At 40.6% G+C, this 21997-nt stretch overlaps 1 non-coding gene across 4 annotated transcripts in view; it reads right to left on the bottom strand.

Moving 5' to 3' along the window:
* Window positions 1-21997, bottom strand: part of LOC109455926 (uncharacterized) — a 248987-nt gene that overhangs the window by 49783 nt on the left and 177207 nt on the right. Inside the window, exon 4 of one of the 4 annotated variants that reach the window (XR_012493414.1) lies at window positions 5561-5704. The exons of the other annotated variants lie outside the window; for them this stretch is intronic. This is a non-coding gene — a transcript (uncharacterized LOC109455926). Of the gene's footprint in view, window positions 1-5560; window positions 5705-21997 lie in introns of those variants that run through there. 4 annotated transcript variants of the gene reach the window in all.

Genomic DNA, 21997 nt, shown 5'->3' with positions numbered 1-21997 from the left:
TTTTGTAAGATACATTTACATTTATAAGGGAAATCTCAATTTGTAAGGATGTCTCCCTGTACCTGGAAGAGAAGAATGACTAAAATCTCTACAAACTCTTATCAATGGAGAAAGCAGTGACTTAAATCTGCGTTACAACCATACCTGTGCTTTGACTGATAACCTCCCATAACTGGCTCCTCCCACTGTCCCCCAACATCTTCTTTTGTCTTCAGCTGGAGATTTAAGGTGGTAACTTGGGCCATTTCGGGGAGTTATTCAGGTTTCCTGGGTATCTTCCATGTACACAGGAGGTAATACATGTTATTAAACCTCCATTTACTTTTCTCCTGTTCATTTGTCTTTTATTAACGGGGGCGGGGTGGTGGTGGAGGATGGCTCAACCAAGAACCTACAAGGGTAGAGGGAAAATTATTTTTCCTCCCCTACAAAGGCTAAGATGACTGGGGAGCAGTGAGTGCAGATGAGGGAATGTGAGATGAGAGCAGAGGGGTACAAAAGCTCTCTGCCTTGCACACCAGGGTAAGGGCTTTAGATTTCATTCAAAGAGCAATGGGAACTCTTTGAAGGGCATTAAGCAGGTAAATGACACAGTCTGATTTGTGTTTCTGGTTGGCGTGTGGAGAATGAATTATAGAGTGGGCAAGAGTGGAGCAAGGAGACCAATTAGTAGACGCTTACAAGAATCCAGGCAGGAGGAGATGATGGCAGCAGAGAATAAGAGAAGCAGACCTATTGGAGATCTATTTGGAGGGCAAGAGAACTTGCTGGTGGATTAGATGGAATTGGGATCTCCATATACTGCAATGTTACTGCATCCTTGCAGCGCAGGACTCCTAATCTGGGATCCGGGTGTCCCAGGAGATCCATGAATACACCTCAGGGGGTCCACAAACCCCCTGAAAAGGTATGCATAATTGTGTGTCTGAGCATTGTCTTGGCAGGGTTTGGGAGTAGCAGGTCCATGGTTTTGAGGACCCATCCTCCATTCTTCTCCACTCTGTTCTCAGTTCCTCTGGCTTCTGCTTGGGTTTGGCCAATAGGGAGCCCAGAAAGAGATCAAAGGAAGGGGATAGAGTGAAACCAGGGATCTATTTCCCTGGCTTTCTCCCTGCAGGGTCATCTCGGTCTGGCTGTGTTCCTTGACAGAAGGTCACAGATCTTCTCAAGGCAGCTCTCTGTATGGAAATTTTCCCTTCTGGGTTCCAATTATCACTCTGTCTCCCTGATCTTTGGACCTAGGAGTGACAGCCCCCTCAGGGTACTGCACCGAACCTAGTTGGCATAGCTGGGAGCTTCCAGAGTGACCTCCTTCTTGGTGGGCTCCTTACTTCTGATAGGCTTGGGCCTTTAGGGCATCTCTTCTTACAAGGACTTGAGGAAACTGTCCAACAAAATACTGGCTGGAGTGTTTTGTAATAAAACACTGTATGACAACAAGGGTTTTATTACTACTATGAGTTGACTGAGCCCTAGGTGGTGAAAAACTGACTACAAGAGTCACGTAGGAAAATCATCTGGTAACCTGTGATATTTACCTTAGGCCTCTCCTCTTATTTAGGTATTTGGATTATAATTTCAAAACACCATATATGAAAATGGCACCCTGCTCTCACTGAGAACCTGAGAAAGGAATGGTTTTGGGAAATGAGTCCCTATGCTCTGCTGGCCTCCCATCTTTTCTACCACATGATCTGAGGAATTAAAGGTTTAGCTCCTCTTTAGGCTGTAGTCCCACAATCTCATTCAGGATTCCACCTGCTCTGTTTTGGTCACTGACACGTCTATCTTACCAAAAGGTGAAGAAGTTTGATCTATAAGCTATATCTTCTTGGTCTGTGAATTACAGGGGCTTTGCGTAGTACCTAAACACAGTTTGACACAACTTAACATGCACATCAGACATTTTCATTTCTGACCTCTTTTTTCCTCAGGTTGTCTCACTAGCACTTAGAGTTGGTGGATAGAAACATTTCAGCCCTTTTGGCACTGGTTCCAGGCCAGAATTAAAATTTTTGGCAGGTCTGTTAGAGCTAGCAGCTTCTTTGAATTGCACATTCAGATATCTCTCAACAAACATTTCTTTCTACCTTTCAAATGATATCAGTATTTCTGCAGTCTCCTCTCTTAACTAAATCCTACCCACCCCTTCTTCTTCTTTTTTTTTTTTTTAAAGATAACCTAGCTCATTTTTTTTTTTTAATTTTATTAGGGAATATTGGGGAACAGTGTGTTTCTTCAGGGCCCATCAGCTCCAAGTTGTTGTCCTTCTAACTAGTTGTGGAGGGCACAGCTCAGCTCCAAGTCCAGTCGCCATTTTCAATCTTTAGTTGCAGGGGGCACAGCCCACCATCCCATGCGGGAATTGAACCGGCAATCTTGTTGTTGAGAGCTCGCGCTCTAACCAACTGAGCCATCCGGCCGTTCCCTACCTACCCCTTCTTGACCATCTTGGCCAACTTCCTTCCAATTTATAAATGTATTAATAAACGTCCCCTCTGGTACTGACTTTTCTAAGACTCAGTGTCCTCCCCTTCACTTCTTTTCTCAAATATCATTCTCAAGGACATGCTCTTACCTTGTTGTCCAGCAGTCTCTCAGTCATTATATGTCATTGTTATCTTTACATCCCAACTCATCTTAATTATGATGAGGTATAATAACAATTCACATAATGAAGGCAAAGCCCATCACACTGTGGGCAAATCAAGTTAGCTTGTGTCTGTAGCCACTGAATTTTGGCTGAACAAACTCTGAAGCGTTATATATGTGTAGGAGGTGCAGACCCTACTTAAGGCGTATTTTTATTACTCATCCATCTTTTCTCCAAATTAGTTCATTTTAACTCCTACTAGGAATTGCTTCCTGATTGAGGTTGAGTTGTACTGGGTGTAACATCAGGAAAGAGAAATTTTCAACCATTTTCTTTAATTGACACCCCAGGGTGACTCTTTCTTCTCTGAATCTAATTACCTTTCATTATAGCCTGCTGTTGTTCGCCTACACTCTTGTAATTTCATAGTTATTCTCTTTTTAAAATAAAATTTTTGTTCTTGTTTAGGTCAGTATTAAAAAAAAGAGCCAAACTTGACTCAAGATAATGACAGAAATGTGTTTTAAAAGAAATAAGGTCACGGGAGGTGACTGGTTAGCTCAGTTGGTTAGAGCGTGGCGCTAATAACACCAAGGTTGCCGGTTCAATCCCACCATGAGCCACTGTGAGCTGTGCCCTCAAGGAAGAAAGGAAGAAAGGAAGAGAGGAAGAAAGAAAGAAAGGTCACAAGCTGAAATTGACAATATGGTCATTATAAACTCTGGCTCTCTACTTATAGTTACAGTTAGTGAGAGAACTGAAATGATCCAGAAACCTGAAGGACATAAATGAATGGCAGAGGGCTGAAACCTGCACCTCGCTCTGGGGACATCCTACACCCACTCAAGAACAGGGTCACAGATTCAGCTGGACCCTTAAGGTAGCAAAACCATCTGGTTTGACACATTGGTTCTGTTAGAGTCAGCACCACAAATAGGTGCAATAAGCTGCTTTGTAAAGGAAATGCAAGGACATTGGTTATAAAAACTTTAACTGAAGTGGAATATATGCACAGAAAAGTGCACAAATCTTAAGTGCAAGCTCACTGAATTTTTACAAACTGAAAATGTCCAGGTATTCAGCACCTAGATCAAAAAACAGAAAATGACCAGTGACCCACCGACCCCCCCCAACCCGACCAAATTCCTCTTTTGGTCCCCTTCAGTCACTATCCAACCTGTCTTCCCTGCTTAGAGCTTCTATCTAGCATACTACAGAGGGTGCCAAATATATATATATACACTCATTTTAAGAAAGGGAAAACTGTATTAAAATTGTAATACTCAATATATACTGACAACAAAAGATGAATACAAGTCATGTGTATACATTTTTTGGCACACTTGGTATATATTTTAGTTATCTTACTTATAATCTGTCTCCCCCACCAGAATGTAAGCTTCATGAAGGTGGAGATTTTTGTTCTGTTTTGTCAAGTGCTATATCCCCAGCTCCTTGAGCTGTGCCTGGCACCATTCAGTAAATATCTGTGAAATGAATGGGTGAAACTCTGCAATATGGAATGCTACAAAAACCAAAAAAACCCCAACCATCAATAGATGAATGGATAAAGGAAATGTGTTCTATCCATACAATAGAATATTATTCAGCCATAAAAAGGAACAAAGTACTGACACATGCTACAATATGGATGAACCTTGGAAACTATACTGAGCGAAAGAAGCCAGACACAAAAGACCACAAACTGTATAATTCCATTTACATGTAACATTCAGAATAGGCAAATCTATAGAAACAGAAAGTATATTCATGGCTGCATAGGGCTAGGGGAGGGAGGGAATGGAATGACTGCTTAGTGGGTTTTGTGTTGCGGTAATGAAAATGGCTTGGAACAAGATAGAGGTGATGACGGCACAACATTGGCAGTGTACCAAATGCCACTGAACTGTACACTTAAAGATGTTTCATTGTGTTATGTGAATTTAACCTCAATAAACCAAATTTTAAAAAATCCTTAAAAGGGACAAAATTTGTTGAACACCTTTCCCTTCATCAACCAGAAAGAGCTGATTCTGGTAACAGGATGGTCCTTTGTGTGAGGAGGGTGATGGACAGGTAGGCATAAATCGGGAGTCACTGGGCTAAGCTAAATGGCTTTGTGTAGGAAGGGGAGAGAGGATGTGTAGTCATAGGTGCTGGAAGACTGGAGCCAGCACAGTTGAGTGACTGTAGAAGAGGAAGGAGAAAAAAATAGAGACTGCAGGGCTGAGAGAAGAAATTTGGGATGAACCACTTACTGGGATTTTTGAGTGAAATGCAGCCCTTGGTGGCGCTAAGGGTCATTTCCAAATACCACAGGCAGCATTAATGAGTAGGACACTGTGGAGACAAGTTTGAAAACTCTTAAAAAAAAAGACTTCTGAGTTCAGCCAGGGAGATAACGCCTTGTAGTGGGTTGAATGGTGGCCCCCAAAAGATGTGTCCATGTCCTAACCCTTGGAACCTGTGAATGTGACCTTATTTAGCCAAGAGGTCTTTGCAGATGTAATTAAGTTGAGGATCTCAAGATGCTGAGAGTACCCTGGATTAGCTGGGTGGGTCCGTAATTCCAATGACAAGTGACTTTAGAAGAGAAAGGCAGAGAGAGATTCGAGAGAGACAGAAAAGGAGAAGACAGACATACAGAGTTGAAGGTGTGACGACGGAGGCAGAGACTGGAGTGGAGTGTTATGGCCACAAGCCATGGAACACCAAGGAATGCCAGTAACCACCTGAATAGCCTTGCAGACATAGTGATTTTGGAATTTTGGCCTCAAGACTGTGAGAGCATAAATTTCTGTTGTTTGAAGCAACCAAGTTTGTTGTTTGTTATGGTCATTTGTTATGGCAGCCCCAGGAAATGAATACACACTTCCAGCAGTAAACCCAACACGTTTGAGGGGAAACCACATGGAGAGCCAAGAGATTGGGTCCCCAGGAAATCCAGAGTGGAGAAGGTACCTTCTTTGTGTCTGAGAGGAAGAGCTGCTGGTTTTCTGGCCCCCGTGTGTGCTCATGTGACCGATGAAGAATCCACAGGCTGACTGGCTCTCGGCATTTCACATCCTTCGGCCACTGTCAGCATTAGTGCTGCAGGAATAGGTGGACGCTCTGGACACAAGTGAGAGTGAGACTTTTAAACAACAGCCAAGGAGAAGGCACTCTGTATTTGCTTGGTGGAAATAAAAGTTTACGGCTCTGTGAGCCGGGCTTATTAATTCAGAGTAGGGCAGGGTAATTGGCAAAGTCTGCCACCTTTTACTTGATAAAGTGACCAGGTACCTGAGGTGGGCATGTTTTAAAAACACTGGATGAAAATATTCACTGAGTGAAGATGGAAGGAGGGGATGAACACGTTTGGCTTTGAAAGAACAATGCTACAGAACGTTTATTCTACATACATGCAATTGCCTATAAAAAGAATGATGAATTTCAAAATTCTTATTGGAAACTTGCTGTGTATTAGTTTAATATGATTTCAAATCCACTTGTTTATGACTTAAGAGAAGTTGTTTTAATCCACTTGTTTATGACAAAGATGAAAAAAGTTGCTTTGATCTAAGAATGAAGTAAGTCATGCCAGGATGTCATCATTCTACATCTGTTGTTGTTGATAAGCAGTCAGCAGCCCAGCTGCTGAGGGGCCCTGCTGGGGGCTTATTGATAAGAACACGTGGAGAAACAACTATGGCAAGGGGACATTTACACTATAAATACTGACAGTTTGTGAGGACTTTGAGAGTTTCGGTTTGGGCGAGATGACTTGTCGCTAACCTAAAAACTCTCAGAAGATCCTTGAGACATTTGCTCCTACCATGGTCAAGGCATCTCTTGGGTGGGTAGTGTTATTAAACTGTGCGCGGTTTCTGGAGTGATAACCCTTAGAGCAGCTCAGCCTTCCCACTAACACTGGTGTCTTCATTCCCTAGCAACAGCTCTAGCAAGAGGGGACTTTTAATTTTGCACTGGCAGCTGGAAATCAGCTCTATGTTGGTTGCCAACTCTCCTTAGTGCCTCCTCTTATAAAAAGGTACACCTCCATGTTTTGGCTATGGTGAGTAGTGCTGCAGTGAACAGAGGGGAATGTATATCTTCTTGAATAAGAGTTTTCAAATTTTGGGGATAGATACCCAGGAGAGGGATTGCTGGGTCATATGGTAATTCTACTCTTAATTTTTTGAGGAACCTCCACACTGCCTTCCATAACGGCTGCACCAGTCTGCATTCCCACCAGCAGTGTATGAGGGTTCCTTTTTCCCACATCCTCGCCAACACTTGTTATTGTTTGTCTTGTTGATGATAGCCATTCTAACAGGTGCGAAGTGATATCTTATTGTGGTTTTGATTTGCATTTCCTTAATAGTGAAGGTGAGCATTTTTTCATATATCTGTTGGCGGTTTGTATGTCTTCTTGGGAGAAGAGTCTGTTCAGGTCCTCTGCCCATTTTTTAATCATATCGTTTGTTTTTTGTTGCTGAGTTGGATGAGTTCTTTGTATAATTTGGATATTAGCCCTCAAAGAAGATGTGGTACATATATACGATGGGATACTACACAAAAAGATGAAATATTGTCATCTGCAACAGCATGGATGGATTTTGAGAGTATTATGTTAAGTAAAATGTCAGATGGAAAAGGACAAGAACCATATGATTTCACTCATATGTGAGTTATAAAACAAAAAGGGACAAATGAACAAACAAAACAAACAAACTCATAGATACAGATAACAGAATGGTGGTTACCAGAGGGGAAGGGGTGTGGGGGGAGGATGAAGAGAGTAAAGGGGGTCAAATATATGGTGACAGAAGGAGACTAGACTTCGGGTGGTGCACACACAATAGAGTATACAGATGTAGTATCATAGAGTTGTACACTTGAAATTTATATAATGTTGCTAACCAATGTTATCCAATAAATGTAATTAAAAATAGTGAAAACGAAAGGTACACCTCACATTAAATTTGGACTTTATGCCTTCATCTCCCCTAGCCTGGAACAATAGTGTGATTAATCTGTCATTTGTTTGGAGTATGTTATTTTTTTCATTTGGCTTATTAAGAGATATTATCCTGCATGCTATTGGCTTGTGAAATCATTATAATTCCCACAGCGAATCTGTGCTAAATAAATTGCTAGCAAAGACAGACTCAGTCTCTTGCTGCCTTCCCAAAACAAAACAAAAACAAGTGTTTTAAAACATTCTCTGATTTTTGCCAAGAGAGAAGCTAATATAGGGAGAATAAAGGAGAGAATCTTTGACATAGTTATTTTATTTAAATAATAATGAGTATTAAAGTCTTGACTATATGTCTCAGCAATACCAGATGGATACCATCCTTTTGAGTTTTATAATGTTTAAGAATCCTTGGATGTTGTCTTTGCTCCTGTTCACATGTAATTTGACACTTTATGTTTAAAAAACTGGATTTCCTAGCTAAGACTCCCTTCTCTTTCATTTCATAGAGGATACAGGATAGTTACTTAGAGGATAGAGACTTGGCTGATTGTTTTCTTTGACTATGTCCTAAGGAATTATGGTAAAACTTAATTGAAAATTTCCAGACCACAAAAATAATTTCGCTTCTAATTCCTTTTCCTTTTCCATCTATTTATCTCCTAAAAACAAGATAACGTTATATCTTCTCAGTCCTTCCTTTTTCATCTCCTTTCCCACTTTGGTCTATACGTAAGGCATACATTATTCATCCCCCACTAGTTCATTTAATAATCTCTCTCCCTCCCCCGACCCCACACCCACAGTCTATAAATCAAGCCTCTGGGATGTACAGATTCTAAATAGAAGGTGGAATTCTTCCCTACAATCTGGAACATTTCTTTTCTTATTTTTCATTTAAAGTAAAGCAAAATCTGTAAGTATTGTATCAGCAAGGATTTAGACAGGGAAGTAGAGCCACCGTGAGTATTGTAGGAACGAAGCCTTTCACAGATATGGGAAGAACCAGGGAAGTGAATGTTTGGAAAGGGGAGTCAGAGAATCAGAGAGTCACAAGGCACTACCGGAAGCATTGGTGCAGTTGGACAAATCAGAGCTTTCGGGAAAGTTCAAGAAGCTAAGTGAATCCAGCTGCTCAAGTGGGGCGGTGAAGGGGGAGTTCATGGAGAGGTTTATGGGAAACTGTGGCCTCTGCTTAATTCCTGCCTGTGTGGGGCCACAGCCAAGCCCCTGGTGGTGGGCCTGAGGCAGCTGCTGGCTAGTAGAGCCAACAGCAGAAAATGCGAGCTGGAGGTGGAGCAGGAGAGAGTTGGATAAGCTAGGATCTGCATGGAACCCCTGTTTCTGTCTGTCACTATATCTGACGGGAAACCTGCCAAGTGTAGTGACTGCTGCTTGCCTTCTGCCCTACAATTTTCACATAAGTTCCTCTTTTGGCCAACTCTAACCCGGAACCATACAAGGGAGGGGCTTCTAGGAAACATAGTTCTCTGCCTTAATCAAGTTGGCACAGCACAGTTCAGCACAACACCCGCCACCATGATAACTGAAATGGCATCACAAATAAAAACCATTTTAAAAACTACTCTTCCATTCTAATGTCCCTCAGCTCAGAATTCAGAATGCATAAGGATGTCATCCTTTTTACACTGGCCAAGTAAACCTGCTTTTGGTGGTGTGGGACCTGGCTGGATATTGTTCTATGGAGCGGGTAGCATCTGTTGAAAAGCTCAGCGGATTCCTAGTCATGGCTCCCACTCATACATAATGTGTAACCTTGGGCAAATCCCTCCCCTCACTGCCTCTTATTTCCTCACTTGTAAAATGGACAGAATTGTACCCAGTTGGCTTTGTATAGTCCAAATGATTTAACAGAAGTGCAAGCACATTGTAAATGACTACATGCCAGGATGGTTGTAAGTCCCATTATTTCAAGGCATATTCTTCAGGCAAATGTTTAGACCTTATTACAAAATAGATGCACAAAAGTAATATTGAAGTATAGTGGTACCTCGGTTTTCAAACGTAATCTGTTCCGGAAGACCGATTGAGTTCTGAAACGTTTGAAAACAGCCGACAGCTAGGCCTCAGGGTCTTGCACTCAGCGGAAGCCGCGTGACATGTTCGACTTCTGAGGCGTGTTCAAAAACCGAAGCATTTACTTCCGGGTTTACGGCGTTCATAAACCAAAATGTTCGTCAATGGAGACGTTCGAAAACTGAGGCACTACTGTACATGAATGAACATGTCTTGGTATCATCAAAAAAATTTAAGGTGTTGGTGAGGAAATAGTTTCAGACATGGAAGCTGTTAGGGAACAAACATCTTTACTCCCAAAAGTCAGCACACCCCATGGATCCTCATTAGCATGATAACCCAGAGGTTTCCTTTCCTCTACAGAGATCTGTTTATTTTCTAGTTAACAAAGAGTAAGGGGGACATCATCATCATCATCTGCCTGAAAGCCCAGAATACACTGGAATAGAACACTGCTGATGAGAGAGGGGTTGGGGTTGACCCCTCTGGAAGGTGATTTGGAAGTTTGACTCATGCCCTAGTAAGTCCACTTTTGTGTGTTTATCCTAAGGAAGTGCTCTAATATGTATAAATGTGTAACTGCTGGGCTCTTGCATTCTGGGAGTGAGCAAACTTTATCTCAGAGGTGACTGTTTCTTGCGTTGAAGAAAGAACCAGTCGGAACCTTGACGGTACATTCTAATTGGGGAGAACTTGGGACAGGCATTAGGTAAACTAAGAGAGTTAACAAAAATGCATGGAGCTCCTTCTCTGTGTCAATCCCTCGTCCAGATTATGGGAATAGAGCAATAACCAAAACAGACCAAGTTTCTGCTTTCATGGGGGAGAGAGGCAATGCAAAAATGAACAATGTAATCAAATGTCAGGTTAAACACCATGAGGGAAAATAAAGCAGTGTCAAGGATTAGATAATGATGTGGGTGCCATTTTTAGATAGGGTGGTGAAGGAAGGCCTCTTTGAGGAAGTGCCATTTGCTCAGCAACATGAATGAACGGAGGCAGAAAACTATGCTGATATGTGGGGGCAGAACATTTCAGGAGGGGGAACAACAAGTGCACAGGCCCAAAGATGAGAAAGAGCTTCTTTATTCAAGGGAGAATAGGGTGACCAGTGTGGCTGCACCACAGCGAGCAAGGGGAGTAGTAGCTGAGATTGCAGAAGGAGCCAGGTTACAGACCATGTTGGCTTTTGATTTAGGTCAACTCAGACAGGAAGCCATTGGAAAGTTTTGAACCGAAGCGTGACTTTTGCTGGCTTAAGTACTGAAAGGATATTGATGGAGAGTAAATTATAGATGGGCAAGAATGGAAGCAGAGAGGCCTGTTAGAATATATTACAGTGGTCCATAAAGAAAGCTATAGGGAGGCTGGGACAAGAGCAGGTTCGTGGTGGAGGAGGTGAAAAGTAGTCAGAGCCAGCATACCCTTTGAAGGCAGAGCTGACAGGATTTGCTACGAGGTCAAAGGTGAGGTGTGACAGAAAGACAAGAGTCAAGGATGACTCCAAGGTTTGGGGCTGAGCAAGTCGAAGAATGGAGCTGTCGTTTATTGAGATGGAAACTACCAGGCGAGGAACAAGTTTGGGAGGAACGTCAAATATAGTTTTGGAAAGGTTAAGTTTGAGATGCACATCAAGCCTCTGATTGAAGATGTTGAGTAGGCAATTGGGCATGATTCTGGAGGTCAGGGCAGACAACATAAATTCGAGAGTTATTAGTGGATAGAGGGTATTTAAAGCCATTAAACTGGATGACATCATCTAGGAGTGAGTAAAGACAGAAAAGATGTCGAAAATCTGAGTCTTGGGACACCCCGATGTTTAGAAGTGAGGAAGAGGAGAATGAGCCAGAAAAGGAGATTGAGAAGGAGTGCAGTCGGTAAGGAAGAAAATGAGGAGAACATAGTGTCCTGGAAGCCAAATAAAGAAAATGTTTTAAGGAGGAAGTGGTTGCCTGGGATATGGGAGGGATTAAATAATAAAGTAGAAGGCATTTGGAATTTTCAGGGCTACTGGAGTGAGGAGGCACGGAGTTCAGAGACAGAGAAAAGAGAGAAAACCTGAGGAGGTCAATGGAGAGACCGTAAGTTCCCAGGCACATGGCAGGATGTTAGGGTCCATGAAGGAACATCATCAATGAGAAGTACCCATATGGTGGAGAATGGCCAGCAATTTTCTAGAATATCAGTGCAATCCCTATTAAAATCCCACTGGCATTTTTCACAGAAATAGAAAAACAAATCCTAAAATTTTTATGGAGCCACAAAAGATCCTGAATAACCAAAGCAATCCTAAGAGGAACAAAGCCGGAGGTATCACACTTTCTGATTTCAAACTATACTATAAAGTTCTGTTAATCAAAACAGTATGGTACTGGCGAAAAATAGGCACATAGACCAATGGAACAGAATCACGAGCACAGAAATAAACTCTCACATACACAGTCAACTAATACTTGACAAGGAAGCCATGAATACTCAACAGCAAAAGAACAGTTGCTTCAATAATGGTGTTGCAAAAACTGGATAGTCACATGCAGAAGAATGAAATTGGATCCCTATCTTTCACCACTCAGAAAAATTAACTTGAAATGGATTAAAGAGTTAAACATAAGTCCTGAAAGTGTAAAACTCCTAGAAGAAAACAAAGGGAAGAAGCTCCTTGACATTGGTTTTGGCAGCAATTTCTTGGACATGACACCAAAAGCACAAGCAACAAAATGAAAAATAAACAAGTGGGACTACAGCAACCTAAAACCTTCTACACAGCAAAAGAAACAATCAACCAAATGCAAAGGCAACTTGTGGAATGAGAGAAAACATTTGTAAATTATATATCTAATGGGGTTAATATCCAAAATATATAAAGAAGTCATACAACTCAATAGCAAAACAATAATAACAATAATCCATTTAAAAAATGGGCAAAGGAACAGTACTGTTTTCCATAGTGGCTGCACCAAAAGAAGTTGTGAATCTACTTGGCCACAAAAAAAGATGAAATACTGCCATTAGTGACAACATGGATGGAATTTGAGGGTATTTTGCTAAGTGAAATAAGGCAGACGGGAAGTACAAAAATGGTATGATTTCAGTTATACATGGAATATAAAACAAAAAAAGAACAAACAAAACAAAAACATACTCATAGATATGGACAACAGATTGGTGGTTACCAAAGAAGGGGGATGAGAGGAGGATGAAATGGGTAAAGGGGGTCAGATATATGGTGACAGATGGAAACTAGACTTTGGGTGGTGAGCACGCTATAGTGTATACAGATATCAAATTATAATGTTGTATACCCGAAAATTACATAATGTTATAAACCAATGTTACCTCAATTAAAAAAAGATGTTGAAGACTATCTTTCCAGATGTCTCTCTATTCATGTATACATGTATACATATTCTAAAATTTTAATAAACTAATACTAAATTATTTTGTAACTCAATTAAAAAATGGGCAAAGGAACAGTACTGTTTTCCATAGTGGCTGCACCAAAAGAAGTTGTGAATCTACTTGGCCACAAAAAAAGATGAAATACTGCCATTAGTGACAACATGGATGGAATTTGAGGGTATTTTGCTAAGTGAAATAAGGCAGACGGGAAGTACAAAAATGGTATGATTTCAGTTATACATGGAATATAAAACAAAAAAAGAACAAACAAAACAAAAACATACTCATAGATATGGACAACAGATTGGTGGTTACCAAAGAAGGGGGATGAGAGGAGGATGAAATGGGTAAAGGGGGTCAGATATATGGTGACAGATGGAAACTAGACTTTGGGTGGTGAGCACGCTATAGTGTATACAGATATCAAATTATAATGTTGTATACCCGAAAATTACATAATGTTATAAACCAATGTTACCTCAATTAAAAAAAGATGTTGAAGACTATCTTTCCAGATGTCTCTCTATTCATGTATACATGTATACATATTCTAAAATTTTAATAAACTAATACTAAATTATTTTGTAACTCAATTAAAAAATGGGCAAAAGACGTTTTTTGAAAGAAGACATATAAATAAATGGCCAACAGATACATGAAAAGATACTTGACATCACTAATTGTAAGGGAAATGTAAACCAAAACCACAGTGAGATGTCACCTCACACCTGTTAGAGTGGCTATTATCAAAAAGACAAGAGATAAGAGTTGGTGAAGACGTGGAGAAAAGGGAACCCTTGTGCACTGTTAATGTACATTGGTGCAGCCACTATGGAAAACAGTATGGAGGTTCCTCAAAACATTAAAAATAGAACTACTGTGTGAACCAGCGACCCTACTTCTGGGTATATACCCTAAGGAAATGAAATGAATATCTTAAAAAGATATCTGCACCCCCACATTCATTGCAGCCAAGATATGGAAACAACCTAAGTTTCCATCAATGGATGAATGGATAAAGATGTAGCATATATCTGCAATGGCATATTATTCAGCCATGAGAAAGTAGGAAATTCTGTCATTTGCAACAATGAATCTTGAGGGCATTATGCTAAGTGAGATAAGTCAGACAGAGAAAGGCAAATACTGTATGATCTCTGTTACATGTGGAATCTAAAAAAAGCCGAATGCAGAGAAACAGAGGTAGAGTGGGGCTCACCAGGTGCTGGGTGGGGGATATGGGGTGATATTGGTCTAAGGGTACAAACTTCCAGTTATAAAATTAACAAGTTCTGGGGATCTAATGTACAGCATGGCGATTACAGCTAATAATACTGTATCATATACTTGACTGTAGATCTTAAGTGTTCTCACCAATTGTCACATAATTATGGCAATTATGGGACAGGATAGAGGTGTTAGCTAACATGTGGTGACAGTCATATTGCAATATACACATGCATCAAATCAATACCTTGTACACTTAAACGTACACAATGTCATATGTCAATTTATCTCAATAAAGCTGAAAAAAAAGAAGTGCTCTTGAAATCAATACCTGTGGAAGGGAGGGGAAGTAAGCAGATCGAGCAGAGGGAGAAGCAATGCACTCCTGATGACAGACTTGGCTGACCCCACAGGGAGCTCTGGAGTTAGAACAGTCCTGCAGAGTTGTCCAAAGCTGGGTGGAGATGGCCATACCTGTACACCCCTGCTTTGGTCAGTCATTGGATGTGGGCTGCTCTGGGGGCTCTCTAAAGCTGAGGCAGATCCTGGAGGGCTGACATCTAAGGGCTGTTGGCTGACCATGCTCTTGAAGTTGGACAACAGGAAGGAAGACATGAACCACGGCGTCCACCACAATGCCCACTTGTGGGATAAGCAAAAATATATAAACAAATACAATTCTAGGGTATTTGAAACCTAATGCCATATTGCACTCCAGAAAGGTTGTTTTGATGATATTACATTTCAACCTGGAATAAAGAACTCTTCTAACTCAATTTTAAAAAGACAACCCAATTGAAAATGAGCAACGAGGGGATAGCCGGTTAGCTCAGTTGGTTAGAGCATGGTGCTAACACCAAGGTTGCCAGTTCGATCCCCACATGGGCCACTGTGAGCTGCACCCCCCCTTAAAAGAAAAAAAAATGAACGAAGAATTTGAACAGACATTTTACCGAAGACAACTAGAAATTCCACTATTAGGTATCTACACAAGAGAATATGTCCACACAAAGACTTGCACACACATATTCACAGTGGCATTATTCATAACAGCCAAAAGGTGGAAACAATGCAAATATCTATCCACTGATGAACAGAGAAACAAATTGTGGTGTATCCGTACAGTGGAATATTAGTTTGCTATAAAAAAGAATGAAGCAGGCGGTGGCCGGTTAGCTCAGTTGGTTAGAGCGTGGTGCTGATAACACCAAGGTTGCCAGTTCAGTCCCCGCATGGGCCACTGTGAGCTGCGCCCTCCCTAAAAAAAAAAAAAAAAAAAAAGGAATGGAGTACTGATGCATGTTACAACATGCATGAACTTTGAAAACATCATGCCAGACTCAAAAGAACACATATTGTATGATTTCATTTATATGAAAGGTCCAGAAAAGGTAAATCTATAGATAGTGGTTGCCTGGGGCTGGACTGATACAAATGTTCTAAAACTGTATTGTGGTGATGGTTGCATAGTTCAATAAACTTACTACAAATCATTGAATTGCACATTTAAAAATGGGTGCCTTTTATGGTAGTAAATTATCTCTCAATAAAGTTGTTTTAAAATTTTCAACCTGGATCTAGAATATTTAATAAATAAAATCCAATAAAACTAAAATAAAAGGAAAATATATAATTAATTTAAAAGATAGGTAATTCAACCAAGTTCTATTTATAAAGCATGTTCGATATTTCATACTCTAATCAGAGCACTTTCTGGGCACTGGAGAGGTGAAAGCAGTAAATAATTTTCTCCCTTTCTTTTTTTAAAGATTTTATTGGGGAAGGGGAACAGGACTTTATTGGGGAACAGTGTGTACTTCCAGGACTTTTTTTCCAAGTCAAGTTGTTGTCCTTTCAGTCTTAGTTGTGGAGGGCGCAGCTCAGCTCCAGGTCCAGTTGCCATTGCTAATTGCAGGGGGCACAGCCCACCATCCCTTGCGGGACTCGAGGAGTTGAACCAGAAACCTTGTGGTTGAGAGCCCACTGGCCCATGTGGGAATCAAACTGGCAGCCTTTGGAGTTAGGAGCATGGAGCTCTAACCGCCTGAGCCACCGGGCCAGCCCTCTCCCTTTCTTTTATGGCAATGAAGTAGGATCTAGAATTAATCAGTGTCAGTAGATCAAAGTGGTAATCAATTTTTAAAAAACAAGTACAGAAGGTAATATGCAGAAAAGATTCGATCAATGCTTACTTTCATCATCCATTTAATAATTCCTATGTAAAGAATTAATTTCCTGTTACCAACACAAAATTAATACAATGTTTCATGGCGTGGAGTAAGAATTGCTTTGTGAGTCCAGTCACCCTCAGATTTGTGAGCAAAATTGAGCATTGTATTTGTTTTAGGTCACCATTTTGGAGTGGTTTGTTCCACACAGCATTGATAACCTGAACATGCCACAAGCCCCTCGACCAGAGGACCCACCAGGGAGGCAGGCATCTTCTCTCTTCTGATCCCTCTGTTTTTCTTAGTGGCTTCACTATCTTCCTAAGTTTAAAACCTACAAAGTCATTCTGTGCATACTTTTCCTCATCCCCCAGAACTGGTCAAGGGCCAAATCTTGTCGGTGCCATATTACTTGCCTCTGTTTCCTTCCCTCCAGGCTTACTGTTATCTAGTTTTCCCTCTTGCCTAGATGATCACAGTAGTCTCCTAAGTTTTCTCTCTGCCTCTAGGCTCCCTCATTTCAATCCTCTGGCCTTTAAATCTTTAGTGGTTTTCATAGCCTAAACACTAGCATTCAACATCTTTCCTCAACTGGCCCTTACCTTCCTGTAATGGTTCATTACATCCTGTCAACTTGGCTGGGCCACAGGGTGCCAAGATAGTTTGTCAAACATTATTCTGGGTGCTTCTGTGAGGGTGTTTTGAATGAGATTAATATTGAAATTGATAGACTTTAAGTAAAGCAGATTGTCCTGTAAATACGGGTGGGCCTTATCCAATTAGTTGAAGGCCTGAATAGAACAAAATCATCAGCTTCCCTCAAGCAAGAGAATTTTCTAGCAAACTGCTTTCAAACTTCATCTGTCTTCCTGGTTCTACAGTAGATGGCCTCCAGACTAGAACTGCACCATCAGCTTTCCTGGATCTTTAGCCTACAGGCCTGTGGATTGGAGCTGCAGAATTGACTCTCTTGGGTCTCCAGGCTGCCGACCCACCCTGCAGATTTTGGACCTACCAGCATCCTTAATCACATAAGCCAATTCCTTATAACAAATTTATGTATATCTATATCATATCTACATCTGTATCTATCTGTATGTATGTATGTATGTATGTATGTATGTATGTATGTATGTATATATATCCAATTGGTTCTGTTTGTCTGGAGAACTCTAAGACACTTCCTAACCTTGTGTCCCACTGAGCGCCTTTGCACACCTGACCCTCCATTCAAACTGAGCTGGTCTCTGCTCCCTCTGTTTGCTCCAGGGGTTTTGTCTTCTAGCCTCGCTCACATTGCTCTGCCTCTGGCCCCACCTTCAGTGATCACACACAAAAAAATGTCACCCTCTCCAGGCCTTTCTTTTTTTCCTTTTTTTTTTTTTAAATTGGGGAATATTGGGGAACAGTGTGTTTCTCCAGGGCCCATCAGCTCCAAGTCATTGTCCTTCAATCTAGTGGAGAACGCTGCTCAGCTCCAAGTCCAGCTGCCATTTTCAATCTTAGTTGCAGGGGGCGCAGCCCACCATCCCATGTGGGAATTGAACCAGCAACCTTGTTGTTGAGAGGTCATGCTCTAACCTACTGACCCATCCGGCCGCCCCTCTCCAGGCCTTTCTTGACGTCCTCTGGACCCTGCCAACACTTCATCAGTAATCTTATGTGATATAAAGGATTTTTTTTATTGGAGAACATGTCATATCTTCCTGATGATACTGTGAGCACCTTGAGGGAAAAATCTATTGTTTTCTCATGTATGCACTGCCTGCTTGCTATTTCTTAGATACCGCAAAGTTGCCTCAAGGTAACATGTCCAAATCTGAACGCATGAGTCTTCCCCAGTAAACCTGATCTCGCCTGTTTTCTGCTTCAGTGAATGACAGTGTCACAGTTCAGGTACTCCAGGAAACAGACTGTAAGACTGTAATTCACATACAGGAAATTTATTGGGAACTTCCCTGGAAATTAGTACCTTTGGGGAGTGAGGGAAGCCTGACTGGGCACAGGGAAAAGTTGGGTTTGGATGTAGTAACAAAGGCCTCAGTGGATCCCATGAGGAGCTCTGAGGAGGGGGAAACCTATCGTGATGCCCTGAATTGGGGTGAGGGGCCTGGGTCTTTATACTCCCCACACAGACCGGCAATTGGATGTGGAGCTTACATTCTAGCAAGGGGACACAGGTAGTAAGCAAAAAATATAATAGCTAAATAAATTCTAGAGTATTTCAGAAGGTGAGAGGTATAATAGAAGAAGTCAAAACGGATAAAAAGGATCAGGAGTTGGGGAGTGTGTATTGTGATTTATAATAGGGTGGTCAGGGTAAGCCTCACTGACTAGGCGATATTCGAACAAAGACTTAAAGGTGAGAGAGTTAGTTATGCAGATACGTGGGGGAAGAGAGGTCCACACAGCATTATTTGTTTCCGAATGAGCATTTGTTGTGTTTGTTAATAACAACACCCTTCCTCTAAAGTAATCATTATTTTGACTTCTATCACAATCTATTAGTTTTGCCTGTTCTTGAACTTGATATAAATGGAATCACACAGTATGTACTCTTTTGTGTCTGGCTTCTTTCACTCATCATACCGGGAGTGCCAAAAAAATGTATATACATGACTTGTATTCATCTTTTCTTATTGGTATATACTGAATACTACAATTTTAATACGGTTTTTTCCTTTCTTAAAATGTGTATACATTTTTTTGGCACCTCTGTATCTGTGATATTCATCTATATTATTGTGTCTCAGTAATTTGTTCTTTTTTGTGGCTGTGTGTTACTCTATTGTATGAATATACCACCAATGTATTTAGCCATTCTCTTGTTGATGGATATTTGGGTTGTTTCCAGTGTTGACTAGTATGAATAGTGCCACTATGAATATTCTTATACATGTATTTTGGTAGATATATGTACTCATTTCTTTTGGATATATACTCAAGAGTTTGCTGGGTCATAAGGTAGGCATATGTTTAACTTTAGTAGATGCTATAAAACTGTTTTCTCAAATGGTTGTATCAATTTATACTCCCGCTAATGATGTATAAGAGTTCTAGTTGCTCTGTATCATTTGGTCATTGGTCATTGGAATATATAATTTATTTTACTTATTAAGATATATATTTGACATATAGCATTGTGTAAGGTTAAAGTGTACAACATATAGATTTGATATATTTGTTTTGCAATATGATTGCCCCTGTAGTGTTAGCTAACACCTCTATCACATCACATTATTATCATTTCTTCTAGTGTTGGTAACAATTAAAATCTAATCTTTTAGCAAGTTTAATGTTTATAATACAATTTTGCTGTCTATAATCACTGTACTGTGCATTAGTTCTCCAGGACTTATTTATCTACTAGTTGCAAGTATGTACCCTGAAACAACATCTCTCCCATTCCTCCATCCCAGCCCTTGGTAATGTGGATAGTAGAGGCCGTGAATAGATTGCAATTTTCCTTCAATACTCTTTTTGTCTATTTTCTTTTTGTAGTAATAGAAACCCTGAATTTAAGAAGGTAAACTAGCTTCCCAAAATAGAGACTACATTACCCAGCTTCCTTTACAGCTAGGTATGGTCATGTGACTGCATTCTGGCTAACCATATGTGTACAACTTGTAGGTTATGTCCTTAAAAGGGCAGAGTGCTACCCCCTATCTCTTCCTCCTTCTTGCTGGCTGGAAGAGCGATGCACTAATGAGCCACTTTGGACCATGTGGACAAAGCTGTACCCAGGCATGGCAGTTCCATTAGACAGAAGTACCCAGGGACAGCAGTTCCATAAGACAGAGGTAATCTGGGAGCCACCATGGTTGACAGAGCAGCCCTGGACTACATATGCTCAAATGTTAACATGAGGGAGAAATGTACTGTTTTCTATCATGCGAGACATTATCATTTTGGCTGTGTGAGACAACAGCTAAAACTATATTCTAATGAAAAACAATGATGCTTAAGCTGAATTGTAGAAAGCTTTGATTAAAAAACTGAGAAAATGACCAATAAGTCTCCACTTTCCATTTGAGGATTGGAAAAAGCATTGATAGATTTTTCTTGATATATGGTCTCAGACATTTCTTGACTAGATGCTTGAAGAAAGGTCCTTGCAAGTTTGAGGCTAATGGTCTTTTTGCTTCCCCTTAAGACTGCACCAGGGACTGATTCAGCCTTCAGAAGTAAATCAGGAAGGGTGTCCAATACATCACAAGGGTCTTAAATACACCAGAAAGCATTGCAAACATATCAGGAAAGGTCTCAAAGTCATCAGAAAGAGCCTCAAACATAACAGAAGGGATCTTAAAGATGTCAGGAAAAGTCTCAATGTCCTTATATATATAAGGATGGGTCTCAAATAGGTCAGGAAGGCACTCAGGTATGTCAGGAAGTGGGTCTGACAAGTCAGGAGGAATCTCAAATTGATAGGGAAGGGTAAAAAATGTCAGGGTGGAAAAGTCAGAAAGAGCCTTAAAAAAGAAGGGCTCTGAGTAGCACAGTGGTGGTTGGCAAGAACAAGCTCCTTACAAAAGGCAGCAAAAAGGGAGCCAAGAAGAAGTGGTTGATCCAATTTCTAAGAAAGATTGGTATGATGTGAAAGCATCAGCTATGTTCAATACAAGTAATGTTGGAAAAACCCTTGTCACAAGAACTTAAGGAACCAAAATTGCATCTGATGGCTTCGAGGGTCATGTTTTTGAAGGGAGCCTTGCTGATGTGCAGAATGATGAAATTGCATTTAGAAAACTGAAGCTAATTACCGAGGATGTTCAGGGCAAAAAATTCCTGACTAACTTCCATGGCCTGGATCTTACCTGTGACAAAATGTGCTCCATGGTCAAAAAAAGGGCAGCCCTTGATTGAAGCTCATGTTAATGTTTAGGACTACTGATGGTTAGTTGCTTCGGCTATTCTGTGTTGATTTTACTAAAAAATGCAACAATCAGATTTGGAAGAGCTCTTACAATCAGCACGGAGAGGTCTGCCAAATCCAGAAATACATAACGGAAATCATGACTCTAGAGTTGCAAATGACTTGAAAGAAGTGGTCAATACATTGATTCCAATAAATTGGAAAAGACATAGAAAAGATTTACCAATCTATTTATCCACTTCACAGTGTCTTTGTTAGAAAAGTAAAAATGCTGACGAATATCATGTTTGAATTGGGAAAACTCACGGAGCTTCATAGTGAAGGTAGCACTTCCCAGGTTACAAACCTGTACAGCATGTTACTGCACTGAATTCTGTAAGCAATTGTAACACAATGGTAAGTACTGTATTTGTATAATGCATTGTGTTATGATGCTAGGACAGCTATGACATCACTAGGCAATAAGAATTTTTCAACGTTATAACCTTATGGGACCACCATTGTAAATGCGGCCTGTCATTGACTAAAGCATCGCTATGCAGTGCGTGACAGCCTCAGAACAAGTCTCACACACACACAGAAAGCCTCTAATATGTCAGAAAAGGTCTCAGAGAGTCAGGAAGGATTAAAAACTCATCAAGAATAGTGCCAAACAGGTCAGAAATTGTTTTAAACAATATAGAAATAAAATTGATTTGTGTATATTGAGTTTGCATTCTGTAACCTTGCTGAACTCACTT

This window comes from Rhinolophus sinicus, chromosome X, assembly GCF_036562045.2.
Source record: "Rhinolophus sinicus isolate RSC01 chromosome X, ASM3656204v1, whole genome shotgun sequence".
NCBI classification, from domain to species: Eukaryota; Metazoa; Chordata; class Mammalia; order Chiroptera; family Rhinolophidae; genus Rhinolophus; species Rhinolophus sinicus.
The sequence above is the reverse complement of the archived record's forward strand: the minus strand, read 5'-3'. Positions and strand labels throughout refer to the sequence as shown.